The sequence below is a fragment of the Sminthopsis crassicaudata genome, chromosome 4 (assembly GCF_048593235.1).
Source record: "Sminthopsis crassicaudata isolate SCR6 chromosome 4, ASM4859323v1, whole genome shotgun sequence".
Taxonomy (NCBI): Eukaryota; Metazoa; Chordata; class Mammalia; order Dasyuromorphia; family Dasyuridae; genus Sminthopsis; species Sminthopsis crassicaudata.
Genome location: NC_133620.1, coordinates 252,807,720 through 252,834,483, shown reverse-complemented (window position 1 = coordinate 252,834,483; position 26,764 = coordinate 252,807,720).

Sequence of the window (26,764 nt, the reverse complement as noted above, 5' to 3'; positions counted from 1 at the left end):
CAATTCTCTAAAATTAAAAGATCTACATTGACAGAGGGAACTTTTTATTGGCAATTCTTCAAGTGGAATCAGGTCTGACACCAGATTGATAAAAATTGATCATAATGCCAATGATAATCCTGCTACCAAAAATCTCTTCTGTGACCTTACTTTGCTGTGGACATACACATGGTTTTTCAAACACAAGGTCAGTGCATTGACAGTTCTCACAGATTCTACCAAACTAGATAACATTTACATAAAGGCCTGGTAATGGACTTTACATCGATTGTTTGAAGGCAGGTAGGTGTTATAACAATATAGGAAGATCTATATTCAAAACTGGTTACAGACAATAGCTGTTGTGACCTTAAGGAAATCACCTTTTCTCAGCCTCAGTTTCCTAATCTGTTTAGTGGGGGATAATAAAAAGCATTTATATCACCAAGGATCATATATAAAGGCTTCACAAATCCTAAAGCACTATATAAATGCAGACTATTCTCTTCTTCCTCAGACTATTTTCAGTCTCACTTGGCGGATATGTTTTTCAATCATACAAAATCTCTAAGGCTATCTAAGTCACTAAGAAGTTTAGTTTGTGCCAATGGAATGAAATCATAGTGGATCACAGATCCCCCAATAGCTAATATAATGCCAGCAAAAAAGAACAGCTCACCTTTCTATAGCTCCATAATGGAAATAGTAAGGAAACATGAAAGATGAATACCAATATATTTTTCTATGATCTTGTGAAAGAGGTAGTGTACATATTATTCGTCAGTTTTTATAGATGAAATAATGAACCCTTGGAGAGGTTGAATAGGGGTCCAAGATCATACAAGTCAGTGAGTCACAGAGACAAGACTTGAACCCAGGTCAAGTCCCATTATTTTTTTATTATATCTTAATAATAAGCAGTCTTTTTTTTTTAAATAAAGGCAAAACCAGTTGGTAATGATGGTCTTTATCTTTTCTTTTTTTCTTTTTAAGCAACTAAGTAAATCCAGTAAGCTCAAAAAGAAATATGAGAGACAATGAGCTAGAGAAGGAAATGGCATATCACTCTAGAATCTTTGCCAAGAAAACCCCAAATGGGGTCACAAAGAGTTGGATATGACTGAAATTATTGAACAATAATAACATGCTCATAACTTCTCAGTAGGGCCTTTGTGATCCTATTTTCAATCATAAAACAAAAAATGCCTCGGGCAACACACCTAACCTTTCTGTGCTCATGCAATGAAGTAGAATGAGACTGAAAGGATCTCATTTCAATTTATCTATTCTAGAGACTATTTAACTACCTTCTGACTTCATATTTTTGGCCTATAAAGCCAAATAAGTTAACCCATGAGGGTAGTGGTGGGAATTGTGGGAAATAAGGCACAAAATGTAGTATCTGATGGTTGAGCTTCATTGATAGACCTGAAACCCTTACAAATTAATAGGATTAACTTTACCTAGTCATAGTTAGAGCACACTCATAGTATCATTGTTTCTAGTACTTGAGCATGCTCAGTGTATTCCTCCATTCCATTTCTCAAAATGCAGCTTCATACTGTTTTATTTCTCCTATTAGCTCCAAAGAACTTCTTTCTCTCAAGTATGAGAAAGATGACTCAGTTACCTCCACAGGTTACTCTTTAGGTAGAGAGAGATACCTTTTTGTAGTTAGACAAGAAATTGTAATTCCAGACAACTCATGTATAGGTAAAATCAGGTATAATAAATCTGGAGACTTGGGAATAATCAGCTATGGTAAATTTTAGAGAAAAAGATTACTATGAGAATACAAAGCTGGAGCAAGTCAGTCATCTCTCAAAAGTCTTATCTTTCTATAACTTCTTCTCCTAAGGACTCTCCTGCTTTGCCCAACTTTCATGAAATTTGTGAGACATCTTTCAATAAGGATAAGCCCATCATTGCTATTGATGGATTGTATAGTTTTCTTTATTTTATACCTTATTCCTTTACAACTACTCTATGAAAAGTGACAATGGCTCTCTTTTCTGTTCCTCATATAAAACATTGCCTTATCACAATTTTGGGCTTTATCATTAGCTATATCCCATACCTGCAGTGCTCTCCTTTAACATTTGTATTTCTTAGATTTCTTCAAACATTCAAAAATCCCACTTTCTGAAAAATACTTTTCTTAATCCCCTTGAATTCCAGAGCCTTCTTTCTTTATTTCCCATTTTATTCTCTCTCTTGCTTGTATATACCTCTTTACTCATCTTTTCCCCTTAGTCCCACCATTACTATCTCACCATTACTAAGATTAATGATTTTCTTTTTTCTTTTTTGCCTTTCTTTATATTCCCCAAACTTAACAGACTTTCTGGCATATAGTAGGTGCCTATAAATGCATGATTTGATTTGACTTGTGTTTAAGGTATACGGATCTTATACTTTTCCCCCATGTATACTTCCATGGTCAACAATATTTTTCCTCTGTTTGGCACTGACACTGATACTGATTCATTGATACCAATTTTGATACTGAGCTTTCTCATTGACTCCTTCCACCATCAGCCAAGGGATAATTCATTTGGCAACTGTTGATGTGCATAATGCCTCCCATCCCCAAACAAGACAAAACAAAACTAAAAGCATCACAATTGCCTCACCAATGAGCTTGGCTCTATCTATATGGCCCAAATCCCCTTCTCTCAATCAAGTAACTCTTTCACTCCCAAATACCACTCATCTTTCTAGTCTATCTTATAACATTGGTCTCTATTTTATTTACTTCCCACTCCTATTTCTCAATAGTGTTTAAGTTATTTAGGGAAAGAGAGAATATAAAGTGCTTTGCAAACTTTAAAGCACTATATACATGCTAACTATTTATTTTATTTTATTATTTTAAATGATGACTTTATATGCATGTGTGTGCCTGTGTGTATTATATATTTGTTGATTTTAATTAAATGAATGTTTGACAAGAAGAAAGAACTCTTTTAATTTTGCAACTGTCACTATTTGGCAGCAACAGAGTAGCCAAATGCATCCCAATCAACTCTACTTTGCATTTACTTTGTATACTTTACATTAATTTATGCACATTTTTCTTCCTCTCAGTAGAATGCAAACGCCTCGGGGGCAGAGATCATTTTACTTTTATGCTTAAATTCCCACATAAAGCTATCTGCTATGGAGTAAAATGCTTATTGAATGGTTTTATTTAATTCAAAGTGTGTGTGTGTGTGTGTGTGTGTGTGTGTGTGTGTGTGTGTGTGTGTGTATGTTTTAGTAAAGAAGTTTTGATACTGATATAGAAGAGTGGTCTAAAGATTGAACAGATAGCATTTTGCCCCTGGTACTGTACACCCTTGCTGCCTAAACTGTCAACATAAAAAGTTGGGAAAATCAAAGGGGCCCTATTCCTCCTGAAGGTCCCCAATAAAATCCCATTACTTTTCAGACCTTTCAGCTCTAACTCCTCATTATTCAATGGAAAGACAAACTAGTTTGTGAACCTAATGAGACCATGGCTTAGATTGAAAAATAAGATTGTTAAAGGTGTTTTGATATCTTTCGTAAGTGACTTTTTGCAGGTGCTCAGCATTTTCTAATTCCAAGACCAGAGTAACACAAGCATTTCCAGTTATATTACTAAAGAGTAACTTGTCTTTCTAGAACTCATGGGGAGGCCCCTTCACAGAAACATTGCAGTAGTCATAGACTCTATATCCTCTTCCTTCACATGACTTCCTTCCCCCCAAGAAGTCCATTTGGATTCTTATTATTAAAAGCAGAACTTCATTATGTAATTTTGAGGGCTGCAAGATGATTGCAGGGATTGTCACATTTCTGGTGATCCTCCATACCCTCTCTCATCTACAAAAGGAGGGATTAAGATCACTTACAAATATTGAAGAGTGTATGTAAATTGAGGTCCATTACTGTGACCAAAAAGAATTTGAGACAAATTAGACAAGTTAGTAAATGTTGAAAGCTATAGGTTTTTTAATTTGGCATGTTTAAGGGAAGAATATATGATTTAGCTGGAGATATGCACTGGAACACTGAGGCAGATGAGGAGAGGCAAAATATATAAGGTATAAGGCTGAATAAATTATCTCCATTTTATGCCTCAAACTTTCAACAGAGACAAAATCAATGCATTGCAAAGCAGCCCCCTGAACAACTTTAATCTGAAGCTTTTGCAGTAGGAAGTCACTTAGTTTGTAAGTAGGAAGCTGGTACCTTGAGATGGCACCCCCCAGGCTAGTCTAATGAGAATGACACTAAAATCAATCAGTCACTGAGAAATGCACCACAGAAATCTTGCTATGCGTCTCACAGGAAGTGAGTACCAAGGCAACTTTTTACTAAGCTGCCTAATAAAGTTAGGAAAGAAGTGTGTTGAGGAATAGGACACCCAAACCCTGGGTTATATAGAATATAATTCAATCAAAGGCTGAAGAGGCCCTGGGTAACAGAAATAGTACCCTAGTTTTGACAACAGGGTATTGTCCTTTCTCAAAGTCAATCCCACAGTCAAAGGGATGAAAAATTGTCTTGTTCCCAGATCTAATGGCATTTTCCACAAAAGATTAAATCATTGTGATAAGACACTAGTAAAGCTTTTTCTCACTCAACATATACAGCAGCAGCCAAACATCTGAATACTTTAAGGCTACCATTATTCTTACTTATAAGAGGGAAAGTAAAAAAAAAAAAAAAAAAAAAAAAAAAAAAAAAGTTTATTATTATTGCCTTTGAGATTAAAAACTCTGAGAAATGAAGTTGGTTTACTTACAACACAAGGAATCAAACATGCTATTTGATCAATATGAAAATGTAATAGCATTCCATATCACAATATTCTATCTATTAATTTCCTGGCTGAGTAAACAATGCAAGGGACATAGCTCCAGAACTTCCATACTGTTTTTGAGCATTTATTCAAATATTTATTACATATCTACTATATGCAAAGTATTATTTAAAGAGTTGGAAAACAAATAAAATAGCTACATGGAAAATAACAATAATAGACGATTACACATTAAGTACATTACATTGGTAGATATAAACTACATTCATTCTGAAGGGAAAGTATTCATTGGAGATAGGAGCATTTGAATTACACAATGTTCTTACATTGGGCAGGACTTCTACAGGCAAAGTTAAGGAAAGATATCCCCAGGTACATAGAAAATTGAAAACAAAGACCAGGAAGATAGAGAATATAGAAAATATTTTAGAATGTTGACAATAGTTACATTTGGCTGTAAAATAGAATATATGGGTAAATAATTTTTTTGAGAATTTGGAAAGAAAGGGTGGCACCAGATTATAATCTGTCAATGTCAAGCAAATGAGCTTGAATTTACTAGGCAGACTAAAGAAATCAATGAAGATTTATGATTATAAGAGTAACATGATCAGATTAAGCCAAAAGAATAATCATTATGATGAGGGCAACAGCCCCTTTAAGATTCCTTGTCTGATCTACAACTTCCTTTGGGACTGACCTTTGATTACAAGATCTGGTCAAAACCACCCTTTTGTATTCCCAGGGGAGAGATCCTATCTGAGCCAGTTTTGGGTTTGTACCCAGCCCCCACCGGATCTGAGCTGGCTTGGATTTTCTCAACCCCCAACTATCTGCTCAGGTTTCCCCAAAACAGTTTCTTCTTTATCTGAAAAGCCTGCCAAGAATTTGGCACTGCCCTAGGCACCTTGAAGCAGATAAAACAGCCAAGGTGGAATCATCCCTGGGCGGAGAGTTGAAAGATGCTAGCAATATGCCTAGCATCACAGACTCTCTGTCCCGCCGCCTCTGGTGTATTTCCTCCTCTATCTAATGCCTTTTACTAACCAGACTTTAACCTGCTTCTGAACCGTGCAATAAACCTCTTTTTATTAACCTAGGTTTTTGGGCCTGTAAATTCATTTACAGGGGACTGTCGCCGCCACTAGACCTGACTTAACTTTGTATCCTTGCACCGAATCCTAAGGGGATTCCAGGGGAGCTCCATGTGACTCCTTGCACCCCAATCCTGCCACTAGACCTCAATTAATCCTAATTTTAATGAGGTATAAACCTCATCAATAGGTATTTACCTCATGATTTGGTTCCGTTACCTCATCAATTACAGTAACTGCATAATAATTAGAATGAACAAAACATCTTGGTAGTCCAGATCAGTAGAGCTGTAACCTTATTTTTTGCTGGCAATAGTGGGGATAGAAAGGAGAGATTATAAGACATGAGAAGAAGGTAGAATTGCAAAAAGTGAGGGAGAAAGAAATCAAGTATACTCTACTTTTTTTTTTTTAAACACCAGAGACAGTGAAGATGGTGGTATCACAGTTATAAGCAATAAACTCCGGTGTAAAAATGATTAAACTTCATTCTAAACATGTTTAAAATGAGATACCTACTACTGAGACATGAAGTTAGAGAAGTCTTACAAAGAAATGAATATTTGGATTTAGATTTCAGAAAAGAGGATAGAATTTAAGAGAAAGATTTGGAAATCATTTTTATTGAGATATGTGTTAATGAAAATGTCCCTGAGAATTTCTAGGGGTTATGATATAGAGAGATGAATGTTCAGTATACACTGGATACCCACAGCAAGAGGTAAGAGAGTGAGGAACAAGGAAAATATAAAGAATGTTTAGAGAGGTGTTGGTGGAGGACAAAGAGAGCAAAGGCCAAAGGAAAAGGTAAGCGTTAACTGGATAGTTGTGACCATCTAAGTCAAATGCTATAGCATTGAATGGTAGAAAGTATTCTACAATTGGAATTAGAGAATCTGTGCTTAAATTCTAGTTTTGTTATTTTCTACAATTAACAATTGTCTGGCCTTTACTCAAATAATTAATTTATTAATTGAATTACTATTATAAGCTAGACTCAATTTCAAGCTCTAGGATACAAAATAGGGAAAGACAAAATTCCTCTTCTCAAGGAGCTCTAATGGAAGGCATAATATATGAAAAGGTAAATATAATAATTATACACACACACATACACATATACAACACCCACCCATGTAATAAATTAAAAATAATTAATAGAAGGAAGAAGGGACTGGAAAATGGTTCTTATATAAGGTAGGGATTTAGTTGCGATTTGAAGGAAGTCTGGGAGGCCAGGAGACAATCCCAGATTGGGGTTGAGATGGGAAGGAGAGGTGGCAGGTAGAAAAAGTGCCTGAGTTGAGAGATGACATGTCTTTTAGGTCAGTGGCACTAGATAATAGATTACGTTTGAGGGAAGGAGATGAGAATAAGATATAAGAAGTGGATAGGAAATGAAGATTTTGGTACAGAAATGAGCAGAACCATAACAATGTATAATGTGATAATAATACTATTAAAAATCTCTGAAAGATTTAAGATCTCTGATCAACTTTATGAACATGAGTTCAGAAGAAATAGCATCATGAAGAGTGCTATTCATACTCAGATGCAGATATGCAAAATAATATATATACATATGTATATATATATGTATATATGTATATATACATATATATATATATATATATATATATATATATTTGGATATGATTTAATGTAGGAACTTGTTTTGCATTACTATAAATATTTGTTACAAGGATTTTATTTTTGGTTTTATTTTTTTCAGGTTAGGGGTGAGAAAGAGAAAAAATAAAGCCTTGATATTTGAAAAAAATGAGAACAATAAAAACTAGTCTTTGAGTCAGACAACCTGATTTAAAATCCCAGTTTAGACATTATCTATTCATTTCCCTTGGGTCTTGGTTTCTTCACTTATAAATTAGGGGGTTGGATTAGATCATCTAAGAAGTTTCTCCAAGAGCTAAAATTTTGTTGCTAAGGACTCAACTTCACTATCAACACAATTTTTCCCTATCAAAAATGAGAGATGAGACATTAACTGGGCTGAAAAGAACTACTACTGAAAGGATTGCTTATGATTAAGGAGAACTGAGCTTGTTTATAGGCAGACCGAAAGATGACAGGTAAGAGGAAGAGATTGAAGATACTGTAGAAGGAAGAGAATAAAATAGTATGGGGATACTAATATAGTATGACTCAATTATATATCTCCTCAAAGGACCTCTAATCATGCACATCCTTGTGGTTGACAAGATCTGGAAATGCAGTAGGAAAATGCTCTAGAAAACAATGGTCCTAGTTGATTTAATCTAGAGAATATATTGTTGAATCATGGAAGATAATGAAATCCATATGGCCTAAGTCTTCTTCATTTTGCAGTCACTTACAAGATAATGAATTTATAGCCAAAAGGGAGCCACTAGGTTATTTAGTCCAAGCTTCTAATTTGATTATTTATCCAACAAGCATTTATTTCACACCAGTTATATTCAAAACAATGTAGCAGGCATGAGATATGGAAATGCTTAAGTATGGAAATTACTTGCTTAGGATCACTCAGAAAGTAAGTAGAGCTGAAATTAAAACCTAGTGCTTGTGACTCCAAGTAGCTTGAATTCATTTATTTATCTCATTAAAGTTTAAAAAGTGCTTTTTGTTATCTCATTTCATCCTTACTACAACCCTGAAGAGTAGATACTATCATTATATTTATGAAGAAACAGAAGCTAAGAAAGGTTAAGTAGATTTCTTGTTCAACTTAGCTAGTAAGTATCTGAGGCAAGATGCTCATATCTTCTTGATTCCAAGAATAAAACCCCTCCCCACCTGGCAGCCTCTGTGCTCTTTCCACCAAATCATACCGTTATTCTAGATTGATTCCAGCACCAAAGCAGGTTCATAGATGGATTAATATGTATGCAATTCCTACTAGTTTGGGCTACATTAGGACTATCTCTGGATACTTGTGGATTGTACTAGTACTTATGGAAATCTTCAGAAATGAGGGATGGACAACTAATCTGAAATTAACCAGAAGGCTTGGTTAATTGCCTTTCATTTAGTCTTTTCAAAAGACAGGACAAAAACTAAATCATCTTCAAACTTTACTTCCTGTCCTTGTCATCTTATTTTTCTAACTTGATGAAGATAGAGAGCAACATACTTTTATCTGTTCTCATTAGATCAGTCTACTCCTACCCCTTTGGAAAAGTTTGAGTATTTGTGACAGATTCTATTTTTGGGACAGTTTATGTAGTTTAATAGAACCCTGAGCTTGGAGTCAGGAAGATCTTATTTAGAATCTGGCCACAAACCCTTACTCTCTATTTGACCCTAGGTAAATCAATATATTTCTGTTTGTTTCAGTTTCCCCTTTTATAAAAATGGGATAATAATAGCATCTACCTCCCAGAGTTGTTGTGAGAATCACATGATATAATTGCAAAATGCAGTGCTTGGCGCATAGTAAGAACTATTTAAATGTTAGCTTATTATTATTATTACTAGATTAGAAGATGGAACTCTAACATATCAGTATTTTAGAAAGCTCATATGTTCTAATAAGCAGAAATAGAGAAACCAAGAGTAAGGTATTATCATTCTAATTAGTTAATAAAAGTATTCTTCATTTTTATATTCAGTATTCATTTTCTGATTATTTTTTCTTGAAATTTTAAGTATATGGTCCATTCAGATCCCAGGTTTTTAATTAATTAGTCAATTACTAAGCATTTAAGTTAGAATATTACTTTGTCAAAGCTCAATTCCTGTTAGCACATATGCAGCCCTATTTGACAGAGGTTATAGATAGAAATGTTCACATATATGAATTCTTAGCTGCTGACTGGATAAAGTTTTATCAGTCAGAAAAAAAAAAACAAAAAACCCCTACAGTAGAACAAATTTCAATACAGTGACTAAGAAGTAGCTAATAATGAAATATAACAATGAAATTTTAAAGAGTATTCCTCAATAGTCTTAAATTTCTATCTTAGTAAAAAAAAAAAAAAAAAAAGCAATCCAGTTAAAGATAAAGTCTCATAAAATGGTATAGGAACATTCTCATTATCTGGAAGTTAGATTTTCAACAACTTTGGTCCTTTAAAAGACAGCTGTGAATCTGGATTTAAAAGGCCATGTGAAGAGCTGCTACAAGGTCCAAGCACTTTATTTTACTCAAAGAACAGGGATGAATGTATCTTTAGTTCCTTTCACACATGTGTAAAGTAAACTTGTGGTCATTTAGATAATACTTGAATAGTTAGTTATTTAGTTACTAAGAGGTATCATTTCACAATATAATGACCCTGAGCCCTCAATGAAAAGTATACTCTATTAAAAATGAAATTTTAAAAAGTGGGTTCTTGAAGTTGCAAACTTCTATCAGTTCTTACCACTGCCCTTATGGCCAATCCACATTCTAATATTCTGTTCCTTATTTCATTCTCTTATCTCTCATCATTAGCTATGCCCCTAGTACCGGGTTTGCTAAATACTGTATTCTCCCAGTTACAAGCTTAGTAATATTCACTTGTAGTTCTGAAACCTGGAATACAAGTATTTCCTGGGATCAATTAGAATCTGTACATATTTTATGGAGTGAACTTAAGTAGAGAATACTATCTTAGACACTGAGTAAAATTCATATATAATATAAATCATCATCCCTGGAATCATGGAACTTTATGGAGAATTAAACATAAATCCAAAGTTAAAATACACAATTTCATTTAATTGAATTAGACAAATCCAAACAAAATGCCACTTGAAGAGGAAGGTCATTCATTGAGATAATTAGAATAGGTTTCATAGAGTGTCATATTTTGAACTGGGCTTTAAGAAATGTGTAAATATGTAAAATGGAAAGTGGAAAAGAAAACAAAATAAGAGATCTTCTGGAGTTATGTATGATTGCTTCATTCATCATAGTTTTTATAGCTTTCAAAGTTGTTTTTGTAGTGTTGTTACTATATAAGTTGTTCTCCTTCTGTTCATTTTATCCTCATCATGTTATTTATACAAGTCTTCAAAATTGTTCATTTTCTTAATATTGATGTTATAGTATCAACTGTTGTTCTGGTCTGTTACTTACTTCACTCTTCATAAATTTTTCCATGTTTCTCTGAAATCATCTATTTGCTCATTTCTTAGAGCATATTTCCATTAAATTCATATACCACAGTTTGTTCAGTCTTTTTCTAATTGACAGGCATCCTCAAACTCTGAAGGTGATCTCAGTAGTTCAGTTATGTCTAACACTTCGTGATTGCATGTGGGGGTTGCTTAGCAAGGATACTGGGATGGTTTGTCAGTTCCCCTTCTCACTTCATTTTACATATAAGGAGACAAAGAAGTTTAGTGACTTGCCCAGGGGCACACAGATAGTAGGGATCTGAGGTTGCATTTGTCCTCAGGTCCTTGTAGGTCCAGGGCTAACATGCCTAATTATTCTATGATTTAGCTTTCCCAAGTTAAATTTTGAGTTAACTCACTTTAGAAATGTTTTGTTTGATTTTTACTGTGCATATTATTCCGCAAGGAATTTGTTGTTCTATTTTTTTTTTCTTTTCCAAAGAGGTGGGAGAGTGAAGGAAAAGGAAAAAAGTTATTAAAAAGATAAAATGTAATTAAGAAAAAAGTTATACAATATTATATGATGATCAATTCTGATGGATATGGCCATTTTCAACAATGAGATGAACCAAATCAGTTCCAATAGAGCAGTAATGAACTGAACCTGCTACACCCAGTGAAAGAACTCTGGGAGATAACCACTACATAAAATTCCCAATCCCTCTAATTTTGTCTGCCTGCATTTTGGATTTCCTTCACAGGCTAATTGTACACTATTTCAAAGTCCAATTCTTTTTGTACAGCAAAACAACTATATAGACATGTATACACATATTGTATTTAATTTATACTCTAACATATTTAACATGTATTCGTCAACCTGCCATTTGGGGGGGGGGGGAAGGAGGAGGAAAATTAGAACAAAAAGTTTGGCAATTGTCAATGTTGTAAAATTATCCATGCATATATCTGGTAAATGAAAACTATTAAAATAAAAAAAAAGAAAAGAAAAAAGTTATAAAAGATGTTTTCTCATCCTATAACTGCACAAGTGTGGTGGCTTAATAATTGGAAAATGGCAGGTTACCTCACTTCTGTGATTCTAGGAACTTAAAGAAAAATTATTTGTGGCCTTCCCCCGCAAAAAAAAATCCTTCTCTTTTTGTCTGATAACTGCTTAAATCACACACATAAGGAACCAAGTCTTAGATAACTAAAATTTAGGTGAAATTTAAAATACAAATAATCCTGGGAGAAAACAACATAGTCCTTTAAATTAACACAACTACAATTCAGTGTTATAGAAGATAATGATTTGTAAAAATGAATTGATTTCAGATGTACACTAAACCAGTGTGATAAAGAATGAAGAAAGGTACAATGCATTCAGAAAGAAGCAAGAAAACTAAAATGAGTAGGGACACTAAAAGATAAACAAACAAACAAAACCATTGGTAGAAAGATGGGATGTTTTCTTTTAAAAAATCATAGAATAAGAGAGTGAAAAGGACTTCTTAATAGAAATGCTCAATTTATCTAGGGTATCCTCATTATCTGTCAGAAATGCTAACCCAAATCTTCCCTGAAATCAGTGGTGAGCTATAAAGTTCCATAGGAAATTGAAATGAAAGCCCTGTAGACTTCTTAAACTCAATATGCCACAAACAAAAATCATTACCTTTATATAGCCTTACTGCAACTCACAGATTCCCCCCCCCCCGAATTTCCCTATATTTCAGTGTAATTCTGTAATTTTTCTGCTAACTCAGCCAATACAACCACTAAATCTTATTGTTTTTAGTTTCATAACATCCATTTGGTATTGTAATTTCTCTCCATACACACAGTCACCATCTTAGTTTAATCTCTCATCATGTTGCTCATATACAATTAAAAAATAAGCTTTCAAATTGGTCCTTCTGCTTCAAAATGTTCCCCTTCCAATCCATATTTCACTTTTCTGCCAAGGTGATTTTTTTCCCCCTGCAGCGCAAACCTGAACTTACCCTATTGTCTCAATAATTCTTTAAAAAGCAAAGGTCTCCCATTTAACCTGAGGCCATCTCCAGTCATTCTGATTTACATCTGCCACTGGACTCACATGGCTCTGGAGAGGAAAGTGAGGCAAGTGACACTGCATAGTCCTCCCTCACTTAAATCCAGTTCACTTGCTTATCATAGCAAACCTCCCTGAGAAGGTTATTCTCTTCAAGAATGAAGGAAAAAAGACTTCTGGGGGTGGAGACAAGATGGCAAAGTCAGGAAGCTGCTTGAGCTCCCCCAGTTTCCCTCAAAAACCATGTGAAAACAAGCCTCTGAACAGAGTCTGATGGAATAAAACCAATCTACAACTCAAGACAGACTGAAAAAACTTCAAGAAAGATCAATCTCACTGGGATGAAAAGAGTGTTCAGTCCAGGTCAAATAGACTCTGGGAAACCCAATGGGAGAGTCTTAAATCACAGAAAATCAGCAACTAAAACCTTCAGTACTGGCTAAGTAAAGGAGCAAATCAGTGGGGAAGCTTCTAGTCCTAGCTCAGAAGTCAAAGTCTGGGAAACCAGGCTGTTTCCCGAACAGAGCAGGTAAAGCTACCTCCTGCAAACACAAGATGCCCCTGGGCTTAAACTAAGTTTCAAAGCTGCATAGGAATAGCATCTCCTTTACTGCAGGAACAGAGCTCAACCATAAAAGTAAAAAAAAAGAGAGGAAATGCCCCCCCCCCCCCAAATAAATAAATAAATAAATAAAAATAAAGAAAGAAAATGAGCAAGAAACAGAAAAGAACCCTGACATTAAAAAAAAAAAAAAAATACTACAATGGGGACAGGGAAGACCAAACAAATTCAGATGAGGACAGAATGTCCACAGAGGGAATATCAAGGAGTGATATGAATTGGTCTCAAGCCCAAAGAGGCTTCTTGGAAGTGCTCATATAAGACTTTAAGAGGCAAATAAGAGAGGTAGAAGAAAAAATGAATAAAGAAATGAAAGTTATGTATGAGAGAGTCAATACCTTGGAAAAGGAAGGGAAAAATTGTCAAAATAACAATGTTTTAAAAAATAGAATTAACAAAATGGAAAAAGAGATACAAGAGCTAACTGAAGGAAATCATGTATTAAAAACTAAAACAGGGCAAACGGAAGCTAATGACATTGTGAGACAGCAAAAAATCAGTCAAATAAACTAAAAAGAATGAAAAATGGAAGAAAATGTGAAATATCTTATTGGAAAAATAGCTGAGCTAGAAAATAGATCCAGAAGAGAAAATTTAAAAATTATTGGCCTATCTGAAGGCCATGACCAAAAAACAAACAAAAAAAATAATTTGGATAATATACTTCAAGAGATCATTAAGGAAAACTGCTCACATATTCTAGAAACAGGGTGGGGAAAGGGATATCCTCATTGAAAAAGTCCATCTATCATCTTCGGAAAAAGAACCCACAAGGAGAACCCAAAAGAAGATTGTTTCAAAACTATAATCTCAAGGAAAAAATACTGCAAGTTACCAGATAAGAACAATTTACATATCAAGGAACAACAGTCAAAACTACCCAGGATTGTGCAGTATCTATAATAAAGGATCAAATGGCCTGGAAAACCATATTCTGGAAGGCAAAGGACCTAGGTTTACAACCAAGAATTCACTACCCAGTGAGATTCAGCATCATCTTTCAGGGGAGAAGATGGATCTTTACTGAAGTAAGAGATTTTCAATCATTTCTATTGAAAAAACCAAAACAAAACAGGAAATGTCTACAAACACAGGACTGAAGAGAAGCATAGAAAAGTAAACAGGGGGAAAATATGCATTATTTAAAGGTTAAACTGTTTATATCTCTTGGTGAGAAAATGATATCTGTAACTTTTGAGAACTATATCTGGAGCAGATAGAAGGGGGCATCACATGGACTGAGGGTAAGGTTATGAATGGACTCCGATGTGATGACATCAAAGCAAAAGACAATAAGGGATGGAAAAAGTTCTGTACTGGAAAAAAAAGGAAAGAGGAAGTATAATGGGAAAATTATTTTACATGAAGATAAGCAGAAGACTTATTACAATCTAAAGAAAGAAGGGAGAGGGATAAGCATTGTCTAAAGTTTACTCTCATCAATTTTGACTCTAAGAGGGAATAACAATCATTCAGTTGGGTATAGAAATTTGTTTAATCCTATAAAGAAGTAGAAGGAGAAAGAGGAAAGAAAAGAGAGGGACAGGATAGAAAGGAGGCTAGAAACACTGTGGGAAAAGGTAAAAGAAAGGGAAAAGGGATGATAGAAGAAAAGGTAGTGGATGACGTGGGCAAAAAAACACAACTAAGAACAGGGTGGAAAGAGAGAATAGGAAAGATAGAATGGAGACAGAGTTGGTAATCATAACTGTGAATGTGAATGGGGTAAACTATCTTCCAAAATGGAAGTGAATAGCAAAATGTATTAAAAAATAGAATCCTATAATATATTGTTTACTAGAAACACATTTGACACAGAGGGACACATACAGAATAAAGGCAAAAGGCTAGAATGGAATTTCTTATGCTTCAACCGAAGTAAAAAAACAAAAACAAAAACAAAAACAAAAACAAAAAAACAGGGATAGAAATTCTAATCTGAGATAAAAGCAAATGTAAAAATAGATAAAGAGGGAAAGTATATCTTCATAAATGATACAGTAAATAATGAAGTAGTAATGCTATTAAATGGATGCACAAGCAAATCTTTAGAGAAGATTTTAAACCAGTTTATAGGAAGAAATAGATAGCAAAACTATACTAGTGGGGGACCTCAACCTTTCCTTCTCAAAATCAGACAAATCTAACTGAAAAATAAACAAGAACGAAACTAGGGAGATTAATAGAATGCTAGAAAACTTAGATATTATATGCCTCTGGAGAAAATTGAATATGGACAGAAAAATAAATACCCTTTACTTGGTAGTACATGATATTTATAGAAAAGTTGACTTTGTATTAGGACATAAAAACTTCATAATCAAATGCAGATAAGCAGAAGTATTAAATTGTAAAGGGCTGAAACTCTGAAAAATATGTGCTTGAATCAGACAACTGAGCACTTAAGGCTAATTACCTATTGGATGTGAGACAATGACTATTAGCATATGTTCTGGATAAATGGCTCTTCTTACTGGTACTTACTGAATGTTTGGTGTTAAGATAAAGATTTGACAAGGATTTGAGGGTGGGGTGAGAGAGGGGCAAGAGAGTCATTTTGCAGCAGGATGAGGAGAGAGGTTGATGACTTTGGACTGGAGAACCCAAGATACATCATTGGCTAGCCTTGTGACAGTTTGCCTGCCTCCTTGACTTCTCCCCCTAAAGACCAAAGACTTTAATTTATCCTGATTCTGGATGATCCCAAGTCCCTCCAAGGAACTAGCCATACTTCACATTAAATGACTCCTTTTCAGACCACAACACATAAAAATACATTCAATAAAGGGCCAGCGGAAAGATAACACCAATTGGAAATTAAATAATCTAATTCTAAAAAATAGGTGCATCAAACAACATATCACAAAAACAATCCACAATTTCATCCAAGAGAATGACAATAATAAGATAACATACCAAAACCTATGGGATGCAACCAAAACTCTTGTTAGGGAAAATTTTATGTTTCTAAATAGCTATATGAATTAGAGAAAGAGGAGATCAATGAATTGGGCCTGCATCTAAAAAAGTTAGGAAAAATAAAACAAATTAAAATGTTCCAATTAAATACCAAATTAGAAATTCTTAAACTCAAAAGAAAGATTAATAAAATCGAAACTAAGAAAACTGTTGAACAAATGAACAAAAATAAGAATTGATTTTCTGCAAAAAAACAAAAACAAAAAAAAAAACCAAACTATAAAATAGATAAACGGTTAATTTGATTAGAAAAAGGAAAGAAAAAAATACCAAATCACTAGCATCAAAAATGAAAATGGTGAACTTATCACCAATGACAAAGAAGTTAAAGGAATAATTAGGAGTTATTTTCCCAAATGGAAGGCAGCAAATCTAATAATCTAACTGAAATGGATGAATATTTTAAAAATATAAATTACTTAGGTAAAAAAGAGGAAATAAATTACTTAAATAGTCCCATTTTAGAAAAAGAAATTAAACAAGCCAGTAATGAACTTTCTAAGAAAAATATCTCTAGGGCCAGATGGATTCACAAGTGAATTCCACCAAATATCTAACATAAAATTAATTCTAATACTATGTAAATAATATTCAAAATTAGGTAAAGAAGGTGTACTGCTAAATTCCTTCTGTGACACAAACATGGTACTGATACCAAAACCAGAAAGAGCTAAAACAAAAACAAAAAAAATTATAGATCTCTCTAATGAATACTGATGCACAAATTTTAAATAAAATATTAGCAAAGAGATTATTATAGCAATTTAACAACAGGATAATATAGTATGACCAAGTGGGATGTATGCTAGGAAAGCAGGGCTGTTTCAATGTCAGGAACCCTATTACCATAATCATACCATAATCTCAATAGATGCAGAAAAAGCTTTTGACAAAATACCAGCACCCATTCCTATGAAAAACACTAGAGAGCATAGGGATAAAGGTAACTTTCCTTAAATTAATAAGCAATATCTACTTAAATCCAACAGCAAACATTATTTGTAATGGAAAGAAGCTGGATGCATTCCCAATATGATCAGGGGTGAAACAAGGATGCCCATTATCACCACTATTCAACATTGTACTAGAAGTGCTATCTTTAGCAATAAGAAAAGAAAAATAAATTAAAGGAATTAGAATAGGCAATGAGAAAATAAAACTTTCACTCTTTATAAATATGATGATATACAAAGAGAATTCTTGAAAATCATTCAAAAATCTACTGGAAACAATTAACAGCTTTAGTAAAGTTATAGCTATAAAATAAACTCACACACCATCAGCATTTATATATATTACTGAAAAATCTCATCAGAAAGAGATAGAAAGAGAAATTCCATTTAAAATTAGTATAGATAAAATAAAATACTGTTTCTCTTTGTCTTGTCAATCCAAGAACTATATGAACACAATTACAATGCACTTCTCAAATAAAGTCATATCTAAACAATTGGAAAATATCAATAGCTCATACCAAGCTAATAAAATAAAAATGACAATTCTGTCTAAATTTGTCTACTTGTTCATTGCCATTCAAACTGTCAAAAATTATTTTATAGAACTAGAAAAAATAATAATAAAATTCATCTGGAAGAACAAAAGGACAAAGGATGGTGTCTTAGCAGTAGCAAACCTAAAGCTATTATAAAGCAGCAGTAATCAAAATCATCTGATACTGGTAAAAAAAAAAAAAAAAAAAAAAGGAAAGTGGATCAGTGAAATAGATTAAATGCAAATGATATAGTAATCAAAGCCTATTATAATCCAATATTTGAAAAAAATTCCCAAACTTTAGCTTCTGGAATAAGAACTCACTGTTTGACAAAAATTACTGGGAAAACTGGAAAATACTATATCAGAAATTTGGCATAGACTTACATCTCACATCCCATACCAAAATAATGTCAAAATGGATACACAATTGGGAATAAATGATGATGCCATAAACAAAGTAAGAGATCAAGGAAAAATTTATCTATCAGATCTTTGGAGAAGGGATGAATTTATGATCAAAGAAGAACTAGAGAATATTCTCAAAGGTAAAATGGACAACTTTGATTACATTAAATTGAAAAGTTTTTGCATCAACAAAACCAACAGAGACAAGATTAATAGGGAAGTAAAAAGCCGGGAAAAAATCTTTACAGACAATGTTTCTGATAAAGGTCTCATTTCTAAAATATGTAAAGAATTATGCCAAATTAATAAGAATATAAGTCATTCCCCAATTGATAAATGGCTAAAGGATATGAACAGATACTTTTCTGATAATGAAATTAAAGCCATCTATAATTATATGAAAACATACTCTAAATCACTATTGATTAGAGAAATACAAATTAAAACAACTCTCAGGTACCACCTTACATCTCACAGATTGCCTAAGATGACAGGAAAAGATAATGATGAATGTTGGAAGGAATGTAGGAAAACTGGAAAACTAATAATTTGTTGTTGGAACTGTGAAATGATCCAACCATTCTAAAGAGCAATTTGGAACTATGCTTAAAGAGCTACCAAACTCTGCATGCTTTGTTCCAGCCACTACTGGGTCTGTATACCAAGAAAATCATAATGAAGGAAATGGGACCTACATGTGCAAAAATATTTGTAGCAGCTCTTTTTATTGTGCCAAAGAATTGCCAAATGAGTAGATGCTCATCAACTGAGAAATGGCTAAATAAGTTATGGTATATTAAAATAATGGGATATTATTGTTCTATAAAATTTTATAAACAAGCTGATTTTAGAAAGGCCTAGAAATATTTACATAAAGTGATGCTGAGTGAAATAAGCAGTACCAGGACAACAAGAATGTTCAATTATTATCTATGAAGTGATTCAGTGATCTAAACAATCCCAATAGATTTTGATCAGAAAATGACATCTGCATCCAGAAAAAGAACTAAGAAGACATAATATAAACACATGCTATGTTCATTTCTTTTTTCTGCCATTTTTTCCCCCTCTATCCCATAGTTTTTCCCTTGTCTCTGATTTTTCTCTCTCAATATGGTTCATAAATTAATGTATTTTAAAAATAAATAAATTTACTTAAAAAAAGAGAATTGAGGAAAACAATAAGAAACTGTGTGATATCTTCAGAGTATGATATGAAGACCTCCACTTTGAATTTTAAAGTTTTGTAAAATTTGACTCCTTTTTTACATTTGTAGTCTTCTTATACTTTACTCTGTTATGCTTAAAGCTACAATCCACATATATTATCTTTTTTTGCTATTCTTCCAAATGGATATTTTATCTGCTATTTTTGTCTTTTCATAGACTTGTCCCCATTTCTTCAATGTTCTACTGTCTCAGTTCCATCTGTTATTTCCATTAACTTACTTCAGTGATCTCCCCAAATTAAACCTTCTGTGAGAAACCTTTCTGGGGCTCCTGGTTTTTTTTTTTTTTTTTTAGCATCTTTTTCTCTAAGATCACCTTCCATATATTTTTTTGCATATTCCTACTTATTTATTTATTGCATCACCCATCAGATTGCCATGCTTATTATTTACTGACTTTGTCATCCCGTTTTCTTTCTGAAGAGCCCTTGTCATTGTCCTTAACAAACACTTCTTAATATTTATTGCACATAGAGCATTGTACTATGCATTGGAAGGAATAAGAAAAGTTAGATATGGTACTTCCTGCCCTTGTGAAATCTCCTATCTTATAGAGGGATAAGATACATAAACAACCGAAATATCTAACATTATTTAAATATATTAATAAAGTTTCAAAGCAAAGTGTTATAAAGGTCTATAGCTAGCAAGGAAAAAAAATTGGATTAACAGTAACTGGAACTAATCAGAGACACTTAGGAAATTCTATTCCATTCTCTTCTATTTTATTTTTACTATTTCATGTAACTTGATTCTCAGTTCCTTCTTGTCCTTTTTCCTTCTCTACTTCCAAGTCTGTAAATTGTTTTTCTTGGTGGAAGAAATAAAAATAACAGAAGAGCTTAACAGCTTTTGCTTTGTTTACATTATTTTGATCTCCATAGCCATTATTTGACCTATGGCTTGAGTATTTAAAAAAAAAAGGCTTTTTTCCTTCACATATTTCATTTTTATATGTAGTACCATTCTTGTTGCCTGATCATGTTCCTAATCTCTGCACACATCTTTTTAAAAATCTAAGTTGGTTAGTGAGTTCTTTGTACATCCTCATGGACCTCTTTTTTCCCTTTCATCAGAGATCTTTGTGCTAGTGTTGCCAATGTTCAATTCTTAAATTTTTTTATTCCTCTTGATGGATCTTGACACATAAATTTTTGGTCATTGGTTCTAAGTTATATTCTTTCTGTAGTCTTCAAACTATTTTCCAAACACTAAGATGGAATGATCACTTGTTTTCCAGGGTTAATAACCTTATTTCCTGTATATAGATATCATAAATGATTTGTCCAAGGTCATATTAAATTAGTAAGTATTTTAAGTAGTAAAGTATTAAGTAGCAAAGTTGTGACACAGGTCTTCTGATTCAATATTCAATATTGTTTCTAATAAATCATCTTAGGGGCTTTAAGTAGTTATTTTCTAGATGAGATCTATTATATAGATGCATAGCCACAGTGGCATTGATGGCTGAGTTAACTGTTATTTTCAGCAAAATGATATTAATGAATAATCAGGATAAGAAATTAGAAGGAATTAAATGTTCAACTTGGATTTTCAAATAGGAAATTTTCTCCAGGAAACTTTTTTTTTTTTTTTTTTTTTTTTTTAAGGACTCATCTTTGTATGTAGAGTGATAAAAAGGACTCAAGGAAAAACAATCTCCAATCTGAGAGCTTCAGTCAAATTTCCTGTCATTTCCTAACAATGTCTTCATCTTTTTTCTTTCTATCTCTTAGTTTCCACCTAAAGAAATTCAGTTTTGATTTGTTGTGGGAAGTAGAATTCTGCCTTTTATCTATATGTGTTTTGCTAGGGAAAATATCCAGAAATAATCTCAAAGTTCTCTTTGTCACTATTCCTTTAAAAGATCATTCCTATAAATGCATTTCAACTCTCCTGTTATTTAAAAAAATCACTAGTTTTACCTTATGTTTCTAATCAAATTCACTTTCAAAACATCATCTAAAACTTTCTGGTTCCCACCTGTTCATTATTATGGGAAAATTATTTTTCTTTTTATGTTATTCTGCTTAAGTAAAGACATTAATCACAATCTTTTATCTGCATTTTTGTGAACTCCCTTTTAAAGTATGTTGACATGATAGTTATAGTTCGATTATTAAAGTATTTTGAATGATAAAGAACTTTAATTTCAAAACAAACACTGTAGAGTTCAATAAACACTGATATACTTTCTTTTTTTTTTAATTATAGCTTTTTATTTACAAGATATATGCATGGGTAATTTTATAGCACTGACAATTGCTAAGCCTTTTGTTCCAATTTTTTCCCTCCTTGTTCCCACCTCCCTCCCCCTGATGGCAGGTTGACCAATACATGTTACATATGTTAAAGTTTAAATTAAATGTAATATATGTACACATATCCAAACAGTTATTTTGCTGTACAAAAAAAGTCAGCTTTTTAAATAGTGTACCATTAGTCTGTGAAGGAAATAAAAAATTCAGGCAGACAAAAATAGAGGTATTGGGAATTCTATGTAGTGGTTCATAGTCATCTCCCAGAGTTCTTTTGCTGGGTGTAGCTGGTTCAGTTCATTACTGCTCTAGTGGAACTGATTTGGTTCATCTCATTGTTGAAGATGGCCACATCGATCAGAATTGATCATCATATAGTATTGTTGTTGAAGTATATAATGATCTCCTGGTCCTGCTCATTTCACTCAGCATCAGTTCATGTAAGTCTCTCCAGGCCTTTCTGAAATCATTCTGTTGGTCATTTCTTACTGAACAATAATATTCCATAATATTCATATACCACAATTTATTCAGCCATTCTCCAATTGATGGGCATCCACCCAGTTTCCAGTTTCTGGCCATGGCAAAGAGGACTGCCACAAACATTCTTGCACATACAGGTTTTTTTCCCTTCTTCAAGATCTCTTTCTGATATAAGCCCTGTAGTAACACTGCTGGATCAAAGGATATGCACAGTTTGATAACTTTTTGAGCATAGTTCCAAATCATTTTCCAGAATGGCTGTATGTATTCACAATTCCACCAACAATGTATACTGACATACTTTCTTAGAAGAAATACCAAGACAAATCTTAGAGCACTCATACTCTACATAGGATATTCTTAGGGTATATAATTTTATTGCCAGTCCTGGCTAAAACATGCTAGATTAATAGGGGTTGAGTTTTAATAATGAAATTTATTTAAAGAAAACAACCTAATCTTCAACTATGCTATTGAGCTGAGGTATTAAAGTAACTTCTTCATCCAAATCACAGTTCAGACAATTCATTCTATCTTAAAAATCTTTAGACAAAAGAAGAAACCTATGCAATAAATTGAATTTGGGATACTAGAAAAATGTAAATCATCTGAATACTTCTAATTTGTTTACTCTTAAACTGCTTTAACTAAAATTTTATAATTACTTTAAATTATTAAATAAGTCCCAAATGTGAAACTAAGGCAATTATGAGATGAACGGTTAGTCTGAACAAAGTTTTAAAACAAGAAAGATGACAGCAAATTAAAGAAAGTAATCTCACTATATCATTCACCATAGCAAATGAAAGAAACATTAGGTATAGTCATGTATGTGTGTAATCTAGACAAAAGGGAAAAAAATGGAGATACAGAGGAAAGAGAGTTTGATCTCCATGTTGGAAACTCTAAATGAGACCATTGCTTACTTATTATTCAATCTCAATTATCAGTAAGATTTAAGGGGGTAAGAATTCTAAAGACAGCAAATATTTGCAGATCATCTTCTGAAGAGCACTGTTTTTAGAAGACATCTATAAAAGATTAGGAAAATACAATAATCAAGGAAAATATAAATTTTACATGAACCTAAGTGAATAGTGTCTGAAATAATAAATATAAGTAAAAAATGTAAGTAGAGAAAATATTAAGGGCAACAAAAGGCTTTTAAAATTATGATGCAAGGATTATAGTGCAGTGGAAAAAATTTTTTGCCTTCAATAACTTACTTAGTCTCTCTAAATCTTGGCTCTCCCGACTGTACAACAAAGGTGGAGAGAATAACTGTGGTGTAGTATAAAGAATCCTGGATTTTTTATTATGGAACCTGACTTTAAATCTCACCTTGGGCAAGTCTTGTAGTATCCCTGGATCTCTGTTTTTATGGTTTCTCATCTGTAGAATGAGGGTGAACTTTTTTTGTAATGCCAGAGAAACTGAGGCAAGATAGAGATTAGAGAGTATTATAATCCTAATTAGTGAGTGTGGAGAGGCATCCAACATTCTGCTGATGTCTAAGATAGAAGGTCTTTCTTCTTATCTGGATCATCATTATTAGGAAGGAGGAGTGGTTGAGCAGGATTGAGCAGAACAATTATCAACTGAGGCAAAACAATTAGGGAAACTGAGGCAGGACTGGGTCAGCATAATTAGGGAAACTGAGTCAGGACAATAAAAGAGAACTGTGGCATAACATTTTTTCCCCAAAATTCTTCCCAAAATGGCAAAATTCATCACTTAAATCTCGTCTTACTTTTCCATTCTGAGTCTAAGAATTCAGAAAGCTTAAACCCATTATATCAGGGAAAACATTTTACATTGAATGTGAAATAACAGACATTCAAAATACTTATTTTTTATTATGTCCATTTTTTTAATCAAGGAAAAGGATATCAAGTTCATAAATACTGGCTGCAAACATGATCAAAATTGACTTTATTATGCAATATCTTTATGTTTCATTTTAATCTTCCACTATTCATCTTAAAATAATATGTAAGCGGGGCAGCTAGGTGGCGCAGTGGAGAGAGCACCAGCCCTGAATTCAGGAGGACCCGAGTTCAAATCTGGTCTCAGACACTTAACACTTCCTAGCTGTGTGACCTTGGGCAAGTCACTTAACTCCAGGCTTTGTGTGTGTGTGGAATAATATGTACGCAGGATGAAGAATTTTTTATTTCAACATTCAAGAGAAATGTCTGTAAGAGAATTCCCTGCATCAATAAAAATTACTAAACTTCAGTAATTTAGAGATAAACTAGTGTGTGAAGCAAAAAACATTTAATTGTCTTGCCCAGATTTATATAATTGGTTAAGGGTAATAGAGTGATTTGAACTCATTTCTTCTAGATTGCAAGTCTAGCAGCAGTCTGTCAAGGAAAATAATGCAATATCAGACTGTATTTTTTAGTCTAATATTTAGATCATAGAAGGTAGGAGTATCAGATTACTCTGGTCGGGACCATTGGAATATAGTTTTTGATCCAGGGTACTAAACTTTGAGAGAGTAAATGGAGCAGAAGCCATTTCAGAGTAGGGCCAGAAATACATCCCATCTTTGGGTTCAAGAAAGAATTAAGTATTATTCATATGGAAAAGAGAATTTGCAAGGATATAGGTTAGGTATAATATTCAATTATTTGAAAGAATCACACAGCAGGGGAACATATACATATAGATATATACACCAATCCATGTAGATCAAGTAAGTAGTGCAATGGATAGAGCATCAAGCCTGGAGTCAGGAAGATGTGAGTTCAATTCTGACTTCAAACGCCTACTAGCTGTGTGACTTTGGGCATGTCATTTAACCTATATTTGCCTCAGTTTTGAGACACCCTAGAGAAGTAAATAGCAAATCACTTTCATTCTCAAGGAAAGTTCATGAACAAAGTCCATCAGGCGATGTAGAGTCTGACACAATTGAAGAATTACCTATCAATCTGTGTATCTATATTTTATCTTAGACCAACAGATAAGAGTTAGAGTATGACTGTTTTATTCAATATGGAAAAAAAAAGCCAAATATTTTTAAAATATTAGGTCAACTTGTGAGGCAATGAAAGGAAGATTATTATACTCGATGACTTTTCATATACAGCTCTAAGAATCAACAGAATCAATGCGATTTTAGATTTTCAATTTAATTTGTTACAAACCACAAACAACGTGGTAACAATACGTATATATATATATATATATATATATATATATATATATATATATATATATATGTCTCTCTCTCTCTCTCTCTCTCTCTCTCTCTCTCTCTCTCTATATATATATATATATATATGAATGTGTATTTATGTATGTGGTATGTATTTGTGTGAATACACACACACACACACACATATATATATAAACACAATACATATATCTGTGCATAGATGCAGTAGTTTACTAGTACTTGTCAAATACTAGTACTTATCAAATACTAGAACTTGTCAAACATGTGTGTGTACATAGATACCCACATACACATAGGAATTTCAATGCTTTACTAGCTTGTCAATTATCATTTTTTTTCTTAATTGACCCATGGGGAGCATCTATTTTGTAACCTCTAAAACATAGAGTTGTATAGTTCTTTCATTTTGAAAAAAAAAAAAAGAAAAGTTTTAAACAAGAAATAATCTTTGTGGCCTTATCTTTTTAAAACTTTTTGAGATTTTAAATCTTCCTTTTATTTCCCTTTTACACTGTCCTAAGAGCTACAAGTCCTAATTAAGACAAGAGAAGTTGGCTTCAATCTGTTTGTTTCTTTTAATTTATGGACTCAACCTGGTCCACAAATGTGTAATGACAGCTTGGAAAAGCTCAACTAACTTTTTATTAACTGGGTCACAAAGGCATGTGTCCTGATTTCAATATTGTTAAGAAAATCTAGCAACTTTAAATAGACTGAATCTTTCTGTTAAGAAAATTTCTTTTATACAAAAAAACTGTTTTTCTCACCAATTTTCTATAATCTTAATCCCTTCTATTAATGTTGCTTTTGTTTTAATTACCACAGTTTTAATTTTTAAGAACTATACTTAAATATTTATTCTAAACAAAGCAATGGCTCTCATATCAGTGGTGATAATTCTGACCTTACCATATTTCCTGCTGTCTGTTGTTTGTGACAAACATATCAAAAATAAAGAAACTTTAATTACTTACAGTGATTCTATGAGAAAGGCTTCTGGTTATCCTAGTTAAGAGAATTAACTGTAATGCTATATTGTATATAGAAATATTATTGAGTGCTCTCTGAATGAAAAGGCACTTGATTTAAAATGAGGGGGAAAGAATATGAGCCTAAGAACCCGTATCAGCTATAGATAATTCCCACAAC